A 16674-nucleotide genomic window follows, 5' to 3' on the forward strand; every position below is an offset into this window, starting at 1 on the left:
ATTGAGAAATGACAAATGGAAGCAAAGAGGGAGAGAAAAAGATGAGGGGCAGATGGAACAAGGTGGGAAAGCAAAATATAAGGTTGGAGACAGGTGCAGGGACCTAAAGGCTAATAGTTTTTGGAATCTGATAAGTGAAGGAGGTGATAATGAGCCATTCAAGGGTGAATGGCATATTGACTCTTTCATCTTTCAACCCTATTCAGTCTACCAATTACTTTGGAATACAGCCCCGACTCCTCCTCTTCCGAGTGGCCATGCACAATTTTGTCCAAAAACAACAACAATCCTGCCAAAGATGCTACTTGACCTTCTGGTGAGTTGCTTGTCGCTCCAGATTCTAGCACCTGCAGTCTCCAGTGTCAAGACTTTCTTTGAAATCAATATTTTAACACTTCAGAACTACACAGCTGAGCATATTGTTGGGCTTTGTTCTTTGATTGATTTAACTTATAGTGGTAGAAAAGCTGAAACTGAATGCAAGAGATTTGCATTTCAGACACAAGTTCTTCCACAGAATATGATTAGAAAGTGGAGGACAGAAAAAACAACCCTTTAGATGACTAGAATATTTCAGTCAAGTGCACCACAACAGAGACCGTTATAAATAAATTTCACAGTTCAAATACATTTATTTTATGTCGCCGTATACAAACCTGAGAGTCATTTTCTTGCATCCAATCACAATTAATACTAGAAACACTATAGAATCAATGAAAGACTGCACCTAACAGGACGAACAACAACCAATGTGCAAAAAAATAATCTGTGCAGATACAAAAAGAAAGAGAAAACAATAATAATAATAATAAATGATCACAAGTACATTATGAAACACCAATAAATTCAAGATGATGAATGCTGAAAATAACAAGAGAAACCAGAAACGATCCAACACATTATAGGATCCTGCAGCAGTTTAACTCAAGCTGATTACTTACACAGGCACAATCAGTTGGAATATATCATTCACCAAATTCTTGCTTTAAAATACAAGCTCATAAAAGACACTATACCTTACTATAAATACGAGCTTGATCCAATTTTAGAGTCAGAATACCACAAGTTATATTATGACTGATTTATTATTATGGTAAAGTTAATCCATAATAACCATCTGGGTACAATATTACAGAATAAACAAACGAGAACATCTTACTTAATAGATATAGCCATTCCAAACACATATACCTGTAACTTATGGAAATCAATAAGTAAAAACACCAGAAATATGCTGAATTAAAAGAGGAAATTGAAAGACTATGGAACTTGAATGGGGTGTACATTGCCCCAATAGTAATATCTACAACTGCCATCATCCCAAATTCACTACACAATAGTATTAAACAATTAGGCCTCCACAGTAAAATCTATGTAAATCTTCAGAAAGCCACAACACTAAACACCACAAGTCTGAAAGTTTCTGCAGTTGAGAAATGAGTGTGCTTGGTTATGCTCACACCTCTGGTCTTACCAGCTTGAGTTGAGCAAAAATAAAAGCAATAAATAAACAAGCATTGAAAGGCATTGATCGTGTGGATAGTCAGAGGCTTTTTCCCAGGGCTGAAATGGCTAACGTGAGAGGGCACAGTTTTAAGGTGCTTGGAAGCAGGTACAAAGGAGATGTCAGGGGTAAGTTTTTTATACAGAGAGTGGTGAGTGCGTGGAATGGGCTGCCAGCGGCAGTGGTGGAGGTGGATACGATAGGGTCTTTTAAGAGACTCCTGGATAGGTACATAGAGCTCAGAAAAATAGAGGGCTATGGGTAACACTAGGTAATTTCTAAAGTAAGCACATGTTTGGCACAGCACTGTGAGCCAAAGGGCCCGTATTGTGCTGTAGGCTTTCTATGTTTCTATGTTTCTAAATAAGCAATAAATATCGACACAATGAGATGAAGAGTCTTTGAAAGTGAGGCCATGGGTTGTAGGCAAGTTCAGTGACAGGGCAAGTGAAGTTGAGTAAAGTTACTCCCTCTGGTTCAAGAGCCCGATGGTTAAGGGGTAGTAATTGTTCCTGAACTTGGCGGTTCAGGTCCTATTCAGCATTCCCCCCTAATTTGTTTTACAGCTGCACCGACCAACCATTGCTCTGAGCAGGAGATCTTTACATGGTCTAAAAACTGTGTGTCACTTTAATAAAACATTATATAAAAGAAAAATTGATCTGCAAGGTGATGTGCTCAGGAGCATTTCAGTTACAGTGCGGCCGTACACCCACACAGCTGAGATGTCATAGTGATCCTGAGGCTCCTGTACCCTTCACCTGATGGTAGCAGTGAGAAGCGAGCAGAGCCTGGATGGTGGGGGTCCTTGATAATGAATGTTGCTTTCCTACAACGGTGCTCTGTGCCCATGTGCTCATTGGAGGGGAAGGCTTTTCCTGTGATGGACAGGCCATATCCATTACCTTTGGAAGTTCACTTCCCATAGAATACTTGAACCAAATCAGTTAATAAGGTACTTAATAGAGTAAAATCTTTTGGATAACTGAACAGCCATTTTATTGTGCTGATAATTGTCCCATATCAAAAATCTTGGTATCAAACTCAAATGGAAGCGAGCAAAATTCTAATCTCTTCATAGTATGATTAAAAGCCCTACGTATTCCAAACAACTCTTACTTCTAGTAAAATGGATAATTGTGATTGGAGGTACCACCATGAACCAGTCAATATTTATTTTTCAGATATTTAATAATATTTTTGTCTGCATCATAAAGGGATATTGGAGAGCATGTAAATCCAAATGTTAAGGACTTTGAAGTTGAAGAATACATTTTAAGATAATTATGTTAAAAACATTTAAATAATTCATGAAAAAGCAGATGAAGGCGAGAGACTTCAGAACTATATACTAAGCATTATGAAGCAATAAACCTAACTGTGAATCTTAAGCATACTTTACATGACTAAATGCAAATATGCCAATTATTTACCAATTAAAGCTAAGTCATCTTTCCTACAATCATGAATGTGAAACAACTACCAACCTTTACATACTGTCTGCCAGCCCTTCACTTCAGGTGGGAAACAACCAGAGGCATTCACAGAGCATGCAGGCGATGGATCTTTCTGGATTGTGCCATAATCCATACAGACACAAAAATCATCCTGCAGTTGAAATAGAATTAAGCTTGTTCAGGCAGTGAAGTTCAGAGAAAGCTTGCAAATGATGTTGACAGAGATATCTGACATTGTAAATTAAGTTTCAATTTTCCTATTATTTCCAAAACTGTCAAAAAAAGATCACTCCACTAATACAAGGATAACAGCTCTAAACCAATAAATCTGTAACTCATGTAAAAATATAATCTTCATCATGCAACTGATCTCCTCCTCCGTCTCTTACACCCCTGGACTGACTGGGAAATCTGCTTTGACACAAGACGTACTCCTTCAGCCAATATCCAGTCTTAAGATCTGTATCTCAAGAGGCAATGATGTTTTCTGACTCATATCTTTGCTCTTTTCCCTAAAGTTACTTAATTCTTTCACAACATCCATGATTGTAGAGAGCTGAGGGGAAAGGTGGACCTTACATCACTCCATTGCCAACCTCTCCTTTATGCCAGACATGCCAGCTATACAAGCAATGATCCTGTTCCTTTCAAAAGGATAATTGGGCATGGTTAAGGTTTATTTTTCTTTCATGTTTTTAATGCAATTTACAATAAATTGTACAAGGCCAAATTTTGAGTATTGTGTACAGTCCTGGTCACCGAATTATAGGAAAGATGTCAACAAAACTGAGAGAGTAGAGAGAAGATTTACTAGAATGTTACCTGGGTTTCATCTCCTAAGTTACAGAGAAAGGTTGAACAAGTTGGGTCTTTATTCTTTGGAACATAGAAGGTTGAGGGGGGACTTGATAGAGGTATTTAAAATTATGAGGGGGATAGATAGAGTTGACATGGATAGGCTTTTTCCATTGAGAGTGTGGGAGATTCAAACAAGAGGACATGAGTTGATAGTTAAAGGACAAAAGTTTAGGGGTAACATGAGGGGGAACTTCTTTACTCAGAGAGTGGTAGCTGTGTGGAACGAGCTTCCAGCAGAAGTGGTTGAGGCAGGTTCGATGTTGTCATTTAAAGTTAAATTGCATAGCTATATGGACAGGAAAGGAATGGAGGGTTATGGGCTGAGTGCAGGTCGGTGGGACTAGGTGAGAGTAAGAGTTCGGCAGGGACGAGAAGGGCCGAGATAGCCTGTTTCCGTGCTGTAATTGTTATATGTTTATATGGTTGAATGCGAGGGATGTATGGGGTGTCCAGGGAGGGATAGCACCTCTGGTGAAGGAGCTTGTCATGTTCATTCTGGGGCAGCACACTTCACTTTGGTCCCCACCAGACACTCAGCTCTCCCCTGTGGCTCCAAGCAGCTGTTTTCATGTGGCAGCGGCCACACCCTGGTGCACCCCTTCAACAGGCTGACTGAACCAGGTGAGAGTAGCCTGCGGCCTCATTCCCCATTGAGTTAGGGACATGCCCTTCCCAGCACGCAAAGTCAGCTCTGGTGGACTGGGCGGATGAGATCTACAGAGAGATCCAATGGCCAAGAAGGTGGTACTGCCACGCTCTGTGAAGAGCGAAGTGCATGACAAGGCACTGAAGACTTCATGGTCATCCATTGCAACCAAGGAAGGCTCTAGTTTGTGACACTTGCTTGATGTGGACTTCTGAGGTCAAAAGAGTGGAAATGCCAACTCTCCTGCACAGGTTTCCTGTCATCATCAGACACAATGGACAACCAAGCACCACAATAAGAGTGTATTTACATGTAAAAATATACTTTTAATTTAAACTGTTTTAGAGGTGCCAAAAATAAGAACTTCGAAACAAATTTTCAAAAACTTTTGACAGCAGTGAGTGGTAAAAAGCATCAATGCGGTTATATCAAACGAACTGTCCAAGGAAGTGGTAGTGGTGGATTCAATTATAAAATTGAAAAGACATTAAGACAAGTACATAGTTTTAGAGCGATATGGGTCAAATGGAGAGAAATGGGATGAGCATGGGTTGAGTTAGGCTGAAGAGTCATACAACACGGAAACACGCTATGAGACTCCAAGGTGATGTTCGGTGGCGGGATCTAAGGTTTGATAGGTCACAATAGTTATCTATAGCCAACTGCCGCACAGGAAGACAGCAGAACAGAGGCCAGCAGTTCAGACCATCCTGTGGGTACCACAGCAATTAAGAGGCTGCGCAAAAATTACCCAGGAGACCTAATGCAGGAGTCAGTGTTAGGTTTAGCACAACTGGTCCCAGTGCCAAAAACTACAATTAGGACCTTAACAAAACTGCTATAAGTGGTGTTGATTATATTTGTTAGAACCAACATTTTAAAGACACATTACAGAAAGCAGAATTTGGCTGCAACACCAATGAAACAACAACACTGCACCTCCACAATGGTTTTCCAGTTTATGTTAAATTCTGTACAGTATTCCATTTGTTTTAACTTTCTTAAGGTTGATGATATTACAACTATAAATCGTTTCTTTGTACGTTCTTGCAATGGATAATAACAACGAGTGAAAATTATCAGGGCCATGAGATGGAGAAAGGTTTTCTTTAAAATTAATGGCATCCTGTCCCATACTAGAGAAATAAAATGTCATCATTTTCATCAATGTAGCTTCATCTATGTAGCCATGTCCCAAGAAAGCCAGAAATTCAGAATTATATACACAGCAAAACCTACTTTAAAATCATCAAAATATTTTGAAGCGGGAGCCAATTGAAAACGTGTCTCATTGGGTGTGAGTCATATTTTGAAGCAGCAAATGAGGATGCAGTTTCTGAGCAGAGTGGGAGCCATTTCAAACCAACAAGTCTCATTGGATGTGAATTTTATTAGAGCCAATAAGGAGAAGTGAGGTTCAAGTGGAACAGCCATTGTTGAAGAGGCCAAAATTAGACTGGTCAGGCATTGGGTTTAGAGGCTGTGGCATGAAAATATGGATGCTCTAAGTAAGTTATTTTTCTTTCTTTGTCTACTAGTACATAGTGAGGTGAGAATGGATCCAGGGTTAGTAGTCTGCTCTTCGTATAATATGCGGGAACCCTGGGAAAATGCCAATCTCCCTGATAACTACATCTGTGAAAAGTGCATCGAGATGCAGCTCCTTAGAGACCTTGTTAAATAACTGGAGATGCAGCTCGATAACCTTCGGCTCATACGGGAGAATGGGGAGGTGATAGGGAGGGAGGTAGTTACCATTAAGTTGCAGAAGGCAGGTACCTGGATGACTATCAGGGGAGGAAAAGGGAATAGGCAGCAAATGTATAGAACCCTGTGGCTGTTCCCTCAATAATAAGCATACTGCTTTGGATACTGTTGGGGGTGGGGGGGAGTGCGGTGTAGGCCCTACCAAGAAAAGCCACAGTGACTGGGTTTCTAGCATTGAGTTTGGGCTTTCACTCAGAAGGGAAAGTAGGAGCAGGGAAATGTAGCAGTGATAAGAGATTCCAGCGTTAGGGGAGCAGAAGGGAGATTCTGTGGGCATAATAGAGACAATCAGATGGTATTTTGTCTCCCAGGGCTAGGGATGCCTCGCATCGGGTGCACAGTGTTCTTAAGGAGAAGAGTAAACTGCCGGAAGTCATGGTACATATTGTTATCAGTGACATAGGTAGGAAAAAGGAAGAGAGAATATATGTAAGTAGAAAGCTGAAAATCTGGACCTCAAGGGTCATAATCTTTGGATTACAGGCTGTGTCATGCAACAGGGATGATAAGTCTTGGATGATCTAGCAGATGAACTTGTGACTGAGGAATTGGTGCAGGGGGCAGGTTTTCAGATTGTTTGATCATTGGGATCTCTTCTGGGGAAAGTAGACCGGTACTAGTACAGTTTATACCTAAACTCAAGGGGGATTAATATCCTTGTGAGCAGGTTTGCTAAAGCTTTCGGGGAAGATGGAAAGCAGAGTGATAGGATTGAGGATGGGACAGTTGGTATACAATTAAATGCAATGTGTAGTGAGATTGTAAGGAAGGATAGGCAGATCTTAGGGCAAAACTACAGTTAGTGGAAGAGTTTGAAGTGAAACATGGGGGGCGAAATTGAAAAGGGTGATGAATACAGGAGTGAAGGTGTTATATTTGAATCCATGCAGTACACTGATGAGGAGGATAATCTTGTAGTGCAGTTAGAGATTGGCAGGTATGACACTGTGGGCATCCAAGGATACATATTGTAAAAAAAGGAGAGGCAGGTATGCAAAGGGGATGGTTGACTCTGTTGGTAAAACAATGAAATCAAATCCTTAGAAAGAGGTGACATAGGACTTGTGGGTAGAGTTTAGAACCCATGGTATTACAGGAAAGATACTAGCATGATTAGAGCATTGGCTAATTGGCAGGAGGCAGAGAGTGGGAATAAAGGCTGTCTATTCTGGTTGGCTCCCAGTGACTAGTGGTATCTGATGCGGTTTTGTGTTTACATTATATGTCAATGTTATGAATGACAGAATTGATGGCTTTGTGTCCAAGCTTGCAGATGATACGAAGTTAGGTGGAGGGACAGGTAGTGTTGAGGAAGCAGGGAGTTGGCAGAAGGACTTAGACAGATTGGGAAAATTGGCAAAGAAGTGGCTGATGGAGTACAGTGTAGGGAAGTATATGGTCATACATTTTGGTAGAGGAAAAAAAGGTGTAGGCTATTTCCTAAATGGGAAGAAAATTCAAAAATAAGAGTTGTAAAGGGACTTGTGCAGGATTCTCTGAAGGTTAACTTACAGGTTGAAGTTAGTGGTAAGGAAGGCAAATGCAATGTTAGCATTCATTTCAAGAAGACGAGGCTATAAAAGCAAGGAAGTATTGCTAAGGATTTATAAGGCATTGGTCAGACTGCACTTGGAGTATTGTGACCATTTCTGGGCCCCCTATCTAAGAAAAATGTGCTGGCATTGGAGATAGTCTAGAGGAAGATCATGAGAATGATTCTGGGAATGAATTGGTTAAATATGAGAAACATTTGATAGCTCTGGGCCTATACTCACTAGAGTTTAAAAGAATGGTGGGGGTGGCGGGACCTCATTGAAACCTATTGAATATTGAAAGGCCAAGATAGAGTGGATGTGGAGAGGACGTATCCTATAGTAGGACCAGAAGTTATAGCCTCAGAATAGAGGGGCATCCATAACAGAAATGAGTAGAAATTTCTTTAGCCATCTTTAGCCAGAAGTTGGTGAATCTGTGGAGTTCAGTGTCACAAACAGCTGTGGAGGCCAAGTTATTGGGTATATTTAAAGAGAAGATTGGTAGGCTTTTGATTTGATTAGTAAGGTTGCCAAAGTTTATGGTGAAAAGGCAGAAGAGTATGGTTGAGAAGGATAATAATGCAGCCATGATGGAATGGCATAGCAGTCTCGATGAGCCAAACAGACTAATTCTGCTACTATGTCTCATGATTTATTAATTCCGTTCAAAAGTCACACAAAGGAAGATGGATTAGAGCTGAAAATCACTTCTATTCACAAACAAAAAGAATGTTTAAATTTAGGGATATTTAAATGAAACTTGAATTAATTGTAGACATCAAAAATATATCACCATGGAAATTTTAGTGTGGTATACACTGATGGAGAAGAAGTGGAATTTCAAAAGTGGCCACTAGTATGTTAAAAAAGTTACCCAATATTAACCATGAAAAAAAGTAAATACTTACCATGCCCAAATATGGAACCTAATGTACAACACTTGTAACCTCTGCCCTCTTCCTCTTTAACACAATGTCTACAAACAAAGAGAAGGCTCCAGTTTCTTTACACCTCAAGAGAAATATATGTAATCTTCAGAAGTACTTAAGTATCTAATAAAATCCTAGGTAATCAGATGTATACGCAACAATCTTGTAATAAATAGAGAATATTGAAACAGGTCGCTTACTTGTTTAAGTTTTGCGAAGTGTAAGTGACAAAATTAAAACAATTAGCCATAATAAATTACCAACAAATGAATGATTCCTAAATGGAATATCCCACTTTCCATCTTCTGCTTCAACTTAATTCATCTGCTCCAAATCAAAGATATAGCTTTGAGAACATTTATGCAGAAAGATTGGAACTTAATTAAAAGAAAAATTCTCTCAACATTTTTATTATAAATTGATCCATTTTATATAATTCTTTCCTAATGAACTCTATGTTGCATAAACATTAAGTAATGCAAATACATTTACAAAGGTGATCCACTACAAGAGTTCAACTAAAACAGTACTGGACATAAAACGTATACCAGTCCACGAATGGATTTGTTAGAGGGAGTGCCAGTACTTTTCTGTTTTATTTTACGACTAATAATGTTGCATTTTAATGAAAACTACACATTTTCTCATTAATCAAATGATTGAACCGTAGTAACCTCTTTTTTAAAAAAAAGAAATCAGAGGCATCTCGTATGAGTAATCCAACAGTAACTCATACAGTTTTGCAGTATCAGAATCAAAGTCAAGTTTAATTTCACCGGCATATGCCCTGAAATTTGTTAACTTTGGGACAGCAGTACCAATATAGGGGGATAACAGTGAATTACAGTAAGTTAAATTAATTAAGTGGTGCAAAAATAGAAATCAAAGGTAGTGAGGTAGTGTTCATGGATTCAATGTCCATTCAGAATCGGATGACAGAGGGGAAGAAGTTGCCTGAATCACTGAGTGTGTGCCTTTAGGCTTCTGATGACAACCATGAGACGTGGCCCATCTTGGGTGGTGGGGCTCCTTACTGATAGACACTGCCTTTCTGAGGCTCTGCTCCTTGAAGATGATTAGCAGTGCAGTTGGATGTACCACTGTACTGTAGGTGAAGGGAGAACAGTTTTTATAGGAACTTGAGAAGAACCTTATTTTTAAACACAGAGGTTGATATAAATGTGGAATGAATTGGCAGAGAAAGTGGTAGAGACAGCTACAATAGCAACATTTAAGAGACACTTGGATTGGAAAGGTTTAGAAAATTATGGGACAAATGCTGATTAGCTTGGATGGGCATCTTGATTGACGGGCCTTTTTCTGTGCTGTATGACTCTATGACTTTCTCATTAAAGATCGTGAACCTGAAAACTTCTTTCTCTTTTTCAGATATTGTCTGACCTACTGAGTACTTCAACTACCTCTGACTCTATTTTAAAATGACTTTCAAAATTAACTAGCCATGAAATACTACATCTCTTTCTTATATATTCATACCATATTTCCTCCCAAAGGAGTACTACCCCCAAATAAACACTACAGTATAATATTAAATAAAACTTTCTGGTCAAAGCTTAAAAAAAGATAAAATGTGTTTATGTTGTAAATAGAAATACAGAACATAGAATAGTACAGCACAGGAACAGGCCATTCGACCCACAATGATGTGCTAAAAAGCAAACCAAAAACACCCAAACACTAATCCCTCCTACCGACACAATGTCCATATCCCTCCATCTTCCTTGCATCCATTTACCTATCAAAAATGTTCTTAAAGCTTCTAATGTTTTTGCCTCTGCCACCATACCAGGCAGCACATTCCAGGCATCCACCACTCTGAGTTAAAAAAAAAACATACCCCCTCTCACCTTTAATGCATGCTTTAATGTATTAGACATTTTAGCCCTGAGAAACAGATATTATCTATCCACTCTATCTGTGCCTCTCATAATCTTGTAAACTTCTGTCAGATCTCCCCTCAGGCTTTGATGCTCCAGAGAAAACAACCAAAGTTTATCCAGCCTCTCATGTTAGCACATACCCTCTAAACCAGGCAGCATCTTGGTAAACCTCTTCTGCACCCTCTCCAAAGCCTCAACATCCTTCCCATAGTGGGGCAACTAGAACTGTAAGCAATACGGCAGTTGTGGCCTAACTAGAGTTTTATAAAGTTGTAACATTATTTGCTGACCTTTGAACTCAAATTCTACATATTAAAATGCCCAGAGCCCCTTAACTGGCTTCAGCATGCTTGAAAGTTAAACTATTTTTGTGCTCTCCTGCCATTTTAATGTCAATATGCTGAAAATAACTTCCACAATTTATATTAATAGAAATGTACTTGCAGGCTAATTTTTTGATTGTAAGTCAATTCAAAAAAAAACAAATCACATTGATGGAATAAAATAATGAACTACTGATTCAGACGGATTTGGAAATCACAGTTGTTCACAAAAATATTTAAATCATTTCATTATAGACCTTTGAGTTTTGTAAGCAATCCAAGTATGAAGCTGTATATTCATGTGATTTTTATAATAAAATTTGCTGTTATTTATAGCCCATAATAAAATAGGGCCGCTCTTTAATTGCTTTCCAGACGGCTAATTATTAAATATATTTAGTGCAAGCCACAATGGCAGAAGTTTAGATTATCACAGCATCTAACCATTTCAACTCACTATTTTTAAAAAAAGAAAGAAGCACTGTTGATGACCCAGTGAGTAGGAGGAATTAATCTCTATTCAAATACTGAATAAATTATGCAAATTATATGTTTCCATATTTTTGTCGTCTCACCTCTTTGCATTGAAATAATGAAGAAATAGCTTTAAGGATTGATTGAAAGATAAAAAAAAACATATGATATGGTGTAATTAAATCCAAATGCCCTCACAAAACAGTCATTCAAGGTTGGCTTTAAAGAAATCACTTTTCTATGTTTTAAGTCTTTTAAATGGAAGAGTTTCATCAATTCAGAAACGATTCAGAAGGGACCACCTTGCTCATTACTTTATACTTTATACTTTATTGTCGCCAAACAATTGATACTAGAACGTACAATCATCACAGCGATATTTGATTCTGCGCTTCCCGCTCCCTGGATTACAAATATTAAATATTAAAAATAGTAAAAATTAGTAAATATAAAAATTTAAATTATAAATCATAAATAGAAAATAGAAAAATGGAAAGTAAGGTAGTGCAAAAAAAACGAGAGGCAGGTCCGGATATTTGGAGGGTACGGCCCAGATCTGGGTCAGGATCCGTTCAGCAGTCTTATCACAGTCGGAAAGAAGCTGTTCCCAAATCTTGCTGTATGCGTCTTCAAGCTCCTGAGCTTTCTCCCGGAGGGAAGAGGGATGAAAAGTGTGTTGGCTGGGTGGGTCGTGTACATTCATGGCTTTTAAGAAAGGACCTGAGGTTAATTTCTCTTCCTGGATCTTGGTCCTTTGACTTGCAGGTGTTATGTCTGGCTTTTCATACATGGAATTAAAGAGCTCAGGGAATAGCAAATAGTTATCTAATTTATTTGATAAAGAATGAGAGAATATGAACACTAGCTCACCACTTTTTTAATTTTTATTTTTAAACTACCTATTTAGTTTAACTGTTTAATATATATACTTACTGTAATTCACTTTTTTCCAATTATTATGTATTGCATTGTGCTGCTGCCACCAATCAACAAATTTCATGACAACAAATACAAAATGCTGAAACAAGCCAGGCAGTGTCTATAGAAAAGAGTAAACAGTTGACATTACGGAGCAAGACCCCTTCCTCAGGACTTCATGACCCTTCATGAGTCCTTTGTTCCTCTAGCACCTTGTGTATGTTGCTTTGGATTTCCAGTATTTACAGATATTCTCGTGTTTGAAATGTCATGACATATGCTGGTGATATTAAACCTGATTCTGAAGAGATTAGTTAAAAATCTAGATTTTGTTTATTGATTCTGCCAAGGTGATCTGCTAATTAAAGGAGATTTACTTTTCTTGGATCAAAATTTACTCAGAGATACCATGACCCTACTTAACCTTGATCATAATTAATTTACAAACACAAGAGATTCTACAGATGCTGGAAAATCAGTCAATGCATACAGATTGGTAGAGGAATTCAGCAGGTTAGGTAGCATCGATGAAGATGAATAAACAGTCAAGGTTTTGGCCTGAGACTGTTCATCAGGTGTCAACAGTACGAAGTTGGTCAAGAGGCTTAACCTTTGCTGTGTTCTGATTTTTATTTTACTTGTCTTTCTATTTGCTTTTCTCAGTCACCCCCTGTACTTAAAGACTAATTAGTGCATTTTGTACATATTAAATGTCCAAAATCCCTTCTAAACTTAGTGGAATCAACTTCTACCACCTTTTCAGGAAATGGTCAAAATCCCAAAAATCAAGAAAAATATTTTACATCTGTCCTCGGAATATTTTACCTACCTTTAATCAGTGAACTCTAGTTACAGACCAAATTATCAGCTGGAATAATTTTCTGTATCAAAACCTCAGTCAACTCAAAACTCTCTATAATGCATCAACTCACTGTCTCCTTCAATTTAAGAACAATGGTATCAACCGTTCCCAATCTACCCTACTAACTTCCTCTTCAAGGACTTTGCATTGAAACCAAACATAGGATTTTGAACCCCACTCATGTCTGCTCTCCTAACATTTATGATCATGACCCACCCACAAGACTCCAAAGCAGAATTAGACCACTTGCCCCATTGAGTGTGTACTGTTGTTTGATCATGGCTGATTTATTTTCTCTCTCGACCCCATTCTCCTACCTGCTTTCCATAACCTCTGATGCCCTTGCTAATACCGGACACTCAAGGGTGGCAGGGAAGAGAAGTGTGCGCAGTCACAATTACGACAGAGAAAGTACTCAGGAAGCTGAATAGGCTAAAGGTCGATAAATCTCCCAGACCAGATGGAATGCACCCTCGTGTTCTGAAGGAAGTAGCTGTGGAGATTGTGGAGGCATTAGCGATGATCTTTCAAAAGTCGATAGATTCTGGCATGGTTCCGGAAGACTGGAAGACTGCAAATATCACTCCGCAATTTAAGAAGGGGGCAAGGAAGCAAAAAGGAAATTATAGACCTGTTAGCTTAACATCGGTGATTGGGAAGTTGTTGGAGTCGATTGTCAAGGATGAGGTTACAGAGTACCTGAAGGCATATGACAAGACAGGCAGAACTCAGCATAGATTCCTTAAAGGAAAATCCTGCCTGACAAACCTATTGCAATTTTTTGAGGAAATTACCAGTAGGCTGGACAAGGGAGATGTAGTGGATGTTATATATTTGGATTTTCAGAAGGCCTTTGACAAGGTGCCACACATGAGGCTACTTAACAAGATAAGAGCCCATGGAATTACGGGAAAGTTACATATGTGGATAGAGCGTTGGTTGATTGGCAGGAAACAGAGAGTGGGAATAAAGGGATCCTATTCTGGTTGGTTGCCGGTTACCAGTGGTGTTCCACAGGGGTCAGTGTTGGGGCCACTTCTTTTTACATTGTACATCAACGATTTGGATTATGGAATAGATGGCTTTGTGGCTAAGTTTGCTGACGATATGAAGATAGGTGGAGGGGCCGGTAGTGCTGAGGAAATGGAGAGTCTGCAGAGAGACTTGGATAGATTAGAAGAATGGGCAAAGAAGTGGCAAATGAAATACAATTTTGGAAAGTGTATGGTTATGCACTTTGGCAGAGGAAATAGACGGGCAGACTATTATCTAAATGGGGAAAGAATTCAAAGTTCTGAGATGCAACAGGACTTGGGAGTCCTCGTACAGGATACCCTTAAAGTTAACCTCCAGGTTGAGTCAGTAGTGAAGAAGGCGAATGCAATGTTGGCATTCATTTCTAGAGGAATAGAGTATAGGAGCAGGGATGTTGAGGCTCTATAAGGCGCTGGTGAGACCTCACTTGGAGTACTGTGGGCAGTTTTGGTCTCCTTATTTAAGAAAAGATGTGCTGATGTTGGAGTGGGTACAGAGAAGATTCACTAGAATGATTCCGGGAATGAGAGGGTTAACATATGAGGAACGTTTGTCCGCTCTTGGACTGTATTCCTTGGAGTTTAGAAGAATGAGGGGAGACCTCATAGAAACATTTCAAATGTTAAAAGGCATGGACAGAGTGGATGTGGCAAAGTTGTTTCCCATGATGGGGGAGTCTAGTACGAGAGGGCATGACTTAAGGATTGAAGGGCGCCCATTCAGAACAGAAATGCGAAGAGATTTTTTTAGTCAGAGGGTGGTGAATCTATGGAATTTGTTGCCACGGGCAGCAGTGGAGGCCAAGTCATTGGGTGTATTTAAGGCAGAGATTGATTGGTATCTGAGTAGCCAGGGCATCAAAGGTTATGGTGAGAAGGCGGGGGAGTGGGACTAAATAGGAGAATGGATCAGCTCATGATAAAATGGCAAAGCAGACTCGATGGGCCGAATGGCCTACCTCTGCTCCTTTGTCTTATGGTCTTATGGTCTAATCAACAACCTTTTAACCTCCGCTTTTACTTCAGAACTTCAATTGGTCCAAGGTAATTTTGCAGTCCTTAGTGCATTGGAAATCATAAAGGGGCCACTTAAGTGCACAGTACAGAGGTTTATTTCCTGAAACTCACTTTGCAAAGTGTCTTCCATTGCACTTGGCATTCTACAGTAGAATAAAACAGCTTATTGAACAAACTAAATGAAGTCTTAACTCAGTTCACTGTCAAAAGACCATTAAAAACTGAGTCCAGGGATATGGCTAATATCACACTAGGCCACTACATCACCAGTACGTACAGTAAAGACTTGTAAATACCACTTACAAAAATGACTGACATGACTAAACTCAAAAATTATCAAATAGGAATATTAAAAAACCCAGCACGTGCAATGGCTTGACAGTTCCTGGTCCTCTGTTTGTCCAGGTATACCAACACAGGTCTGCAGAATCAGAATTTACAGGTCCAGGAGCTTTGAACATTTAAATATTCAGCATTGCAACACAGGCATTCTGAGACTAGCTTGTAGTGAATCACAAGATGAACACGTTAGCTTAGATATATGCTAACAAGCTTCTAAGGATGGAAACTATTAAGTACCAGCAGTTATGGAGTATTTGGGAACTGGAAGATCTTCCCAAATATTTTCCGCCATTCAGTGGAGAACTACAATGTTAAATATACGGTATGTCCTCTGTTAGATACATAAGTTAAGACCAAAGGAAAAATGGCTGGAGTTGCTTACCACTTTAGTGGAAGGGTGTTCATTCGGTACGTCAAAAACCAAACTTAGAAAAGTTAGTGAAAAGAAAAATGCCAATATTTACAAAATGATATCTACCAGAAAACACAATATAGCTCAGTACTTTGTCCAGTGTGAACTCCCGGCAGCCCCTATCTCTCTCTGACTGAGGGCAATGAGCTTCTTCTTATTCGGCTCTAGACCACTTTTAATTACCAACATAGTTAACTTAAGACTATATATGAATTAGAATATGATGCACACAACAATGTAGTTACAATCATGTTACAAAATAAACAGAAGTATCGACATTAAATACAGTTTCCACACAACATATACACCAGGGGTCCCCAACCTTTTGTGCATTGCGGACCGATTTAATATTGACAATATACTTGCAGACCGGCCGACCGGGGGGGGGGGGGGGGGCGAGCGTTGTCAACGGACAAGAGTAGCAGTCAAATGCGTTGTTTACCCATAAGACTACAATCACCATGAAGCCTTGCGCGGGCACCAGTGCACATGCGCATCGTGACCTGCCGATTCCCGCACCGCCCCCCCCCCAGCAAAATCCTTTTTGGTGATTCGGTTCGTGGGGATGGGTGTTAATCACTACTGGAATATAGGCGATAAGTGGGTAATACACTCAATTTTGTTTCTAAAAGGGTTTATCTAACGAATTTAATATTAAACACACAGCGCATATTTTCCTCGCATGAATACAGTGA

The 16674-nt window shown here is 39.3% G+C and overlaps 1 long non-coding RNA gene across 1 annotated transcript in view; it reads right to left on the bottom strand.

Annotated features, from left to right (window-relative positions):
* Positions 1-8739, bottom strand: part of LOC134356936 (uncharacterized) — a 46765-nt gene extending 38026 nt beyond the window's left edge. The window contains exons 1-2 of the long non-coding RNA XR_010020471.1: positions 8676-8739; positions 2992-3112 (exon numbers count right to left, since the gene is read on the bottom strand). This is a non-coding gene — a long non-coding RNA (uncharacterized LOC134356936). The remainder of the gene's footprint in view (positions 1-2991; positions 3113-8675) is intronic.
* Between the last annotated feature and the right edge of the window lie 7935 nt (positions 8740-16674).

The sequence above is a fragment of the Mobula hypostoma genome, chromosome 15 (assembly GCF_963921235.1).
Source record: "Mobula hypostoma chromosome 15, sMobHyp1.1, whole genome shotgun sequence".
NCBI classification, from domain to species: Eukaryota; Metazoa; Chordata; class Chondrichthyes; order Myliobatiformes; family Myliobatidae; genus Mobula; species Mobula hypostoma.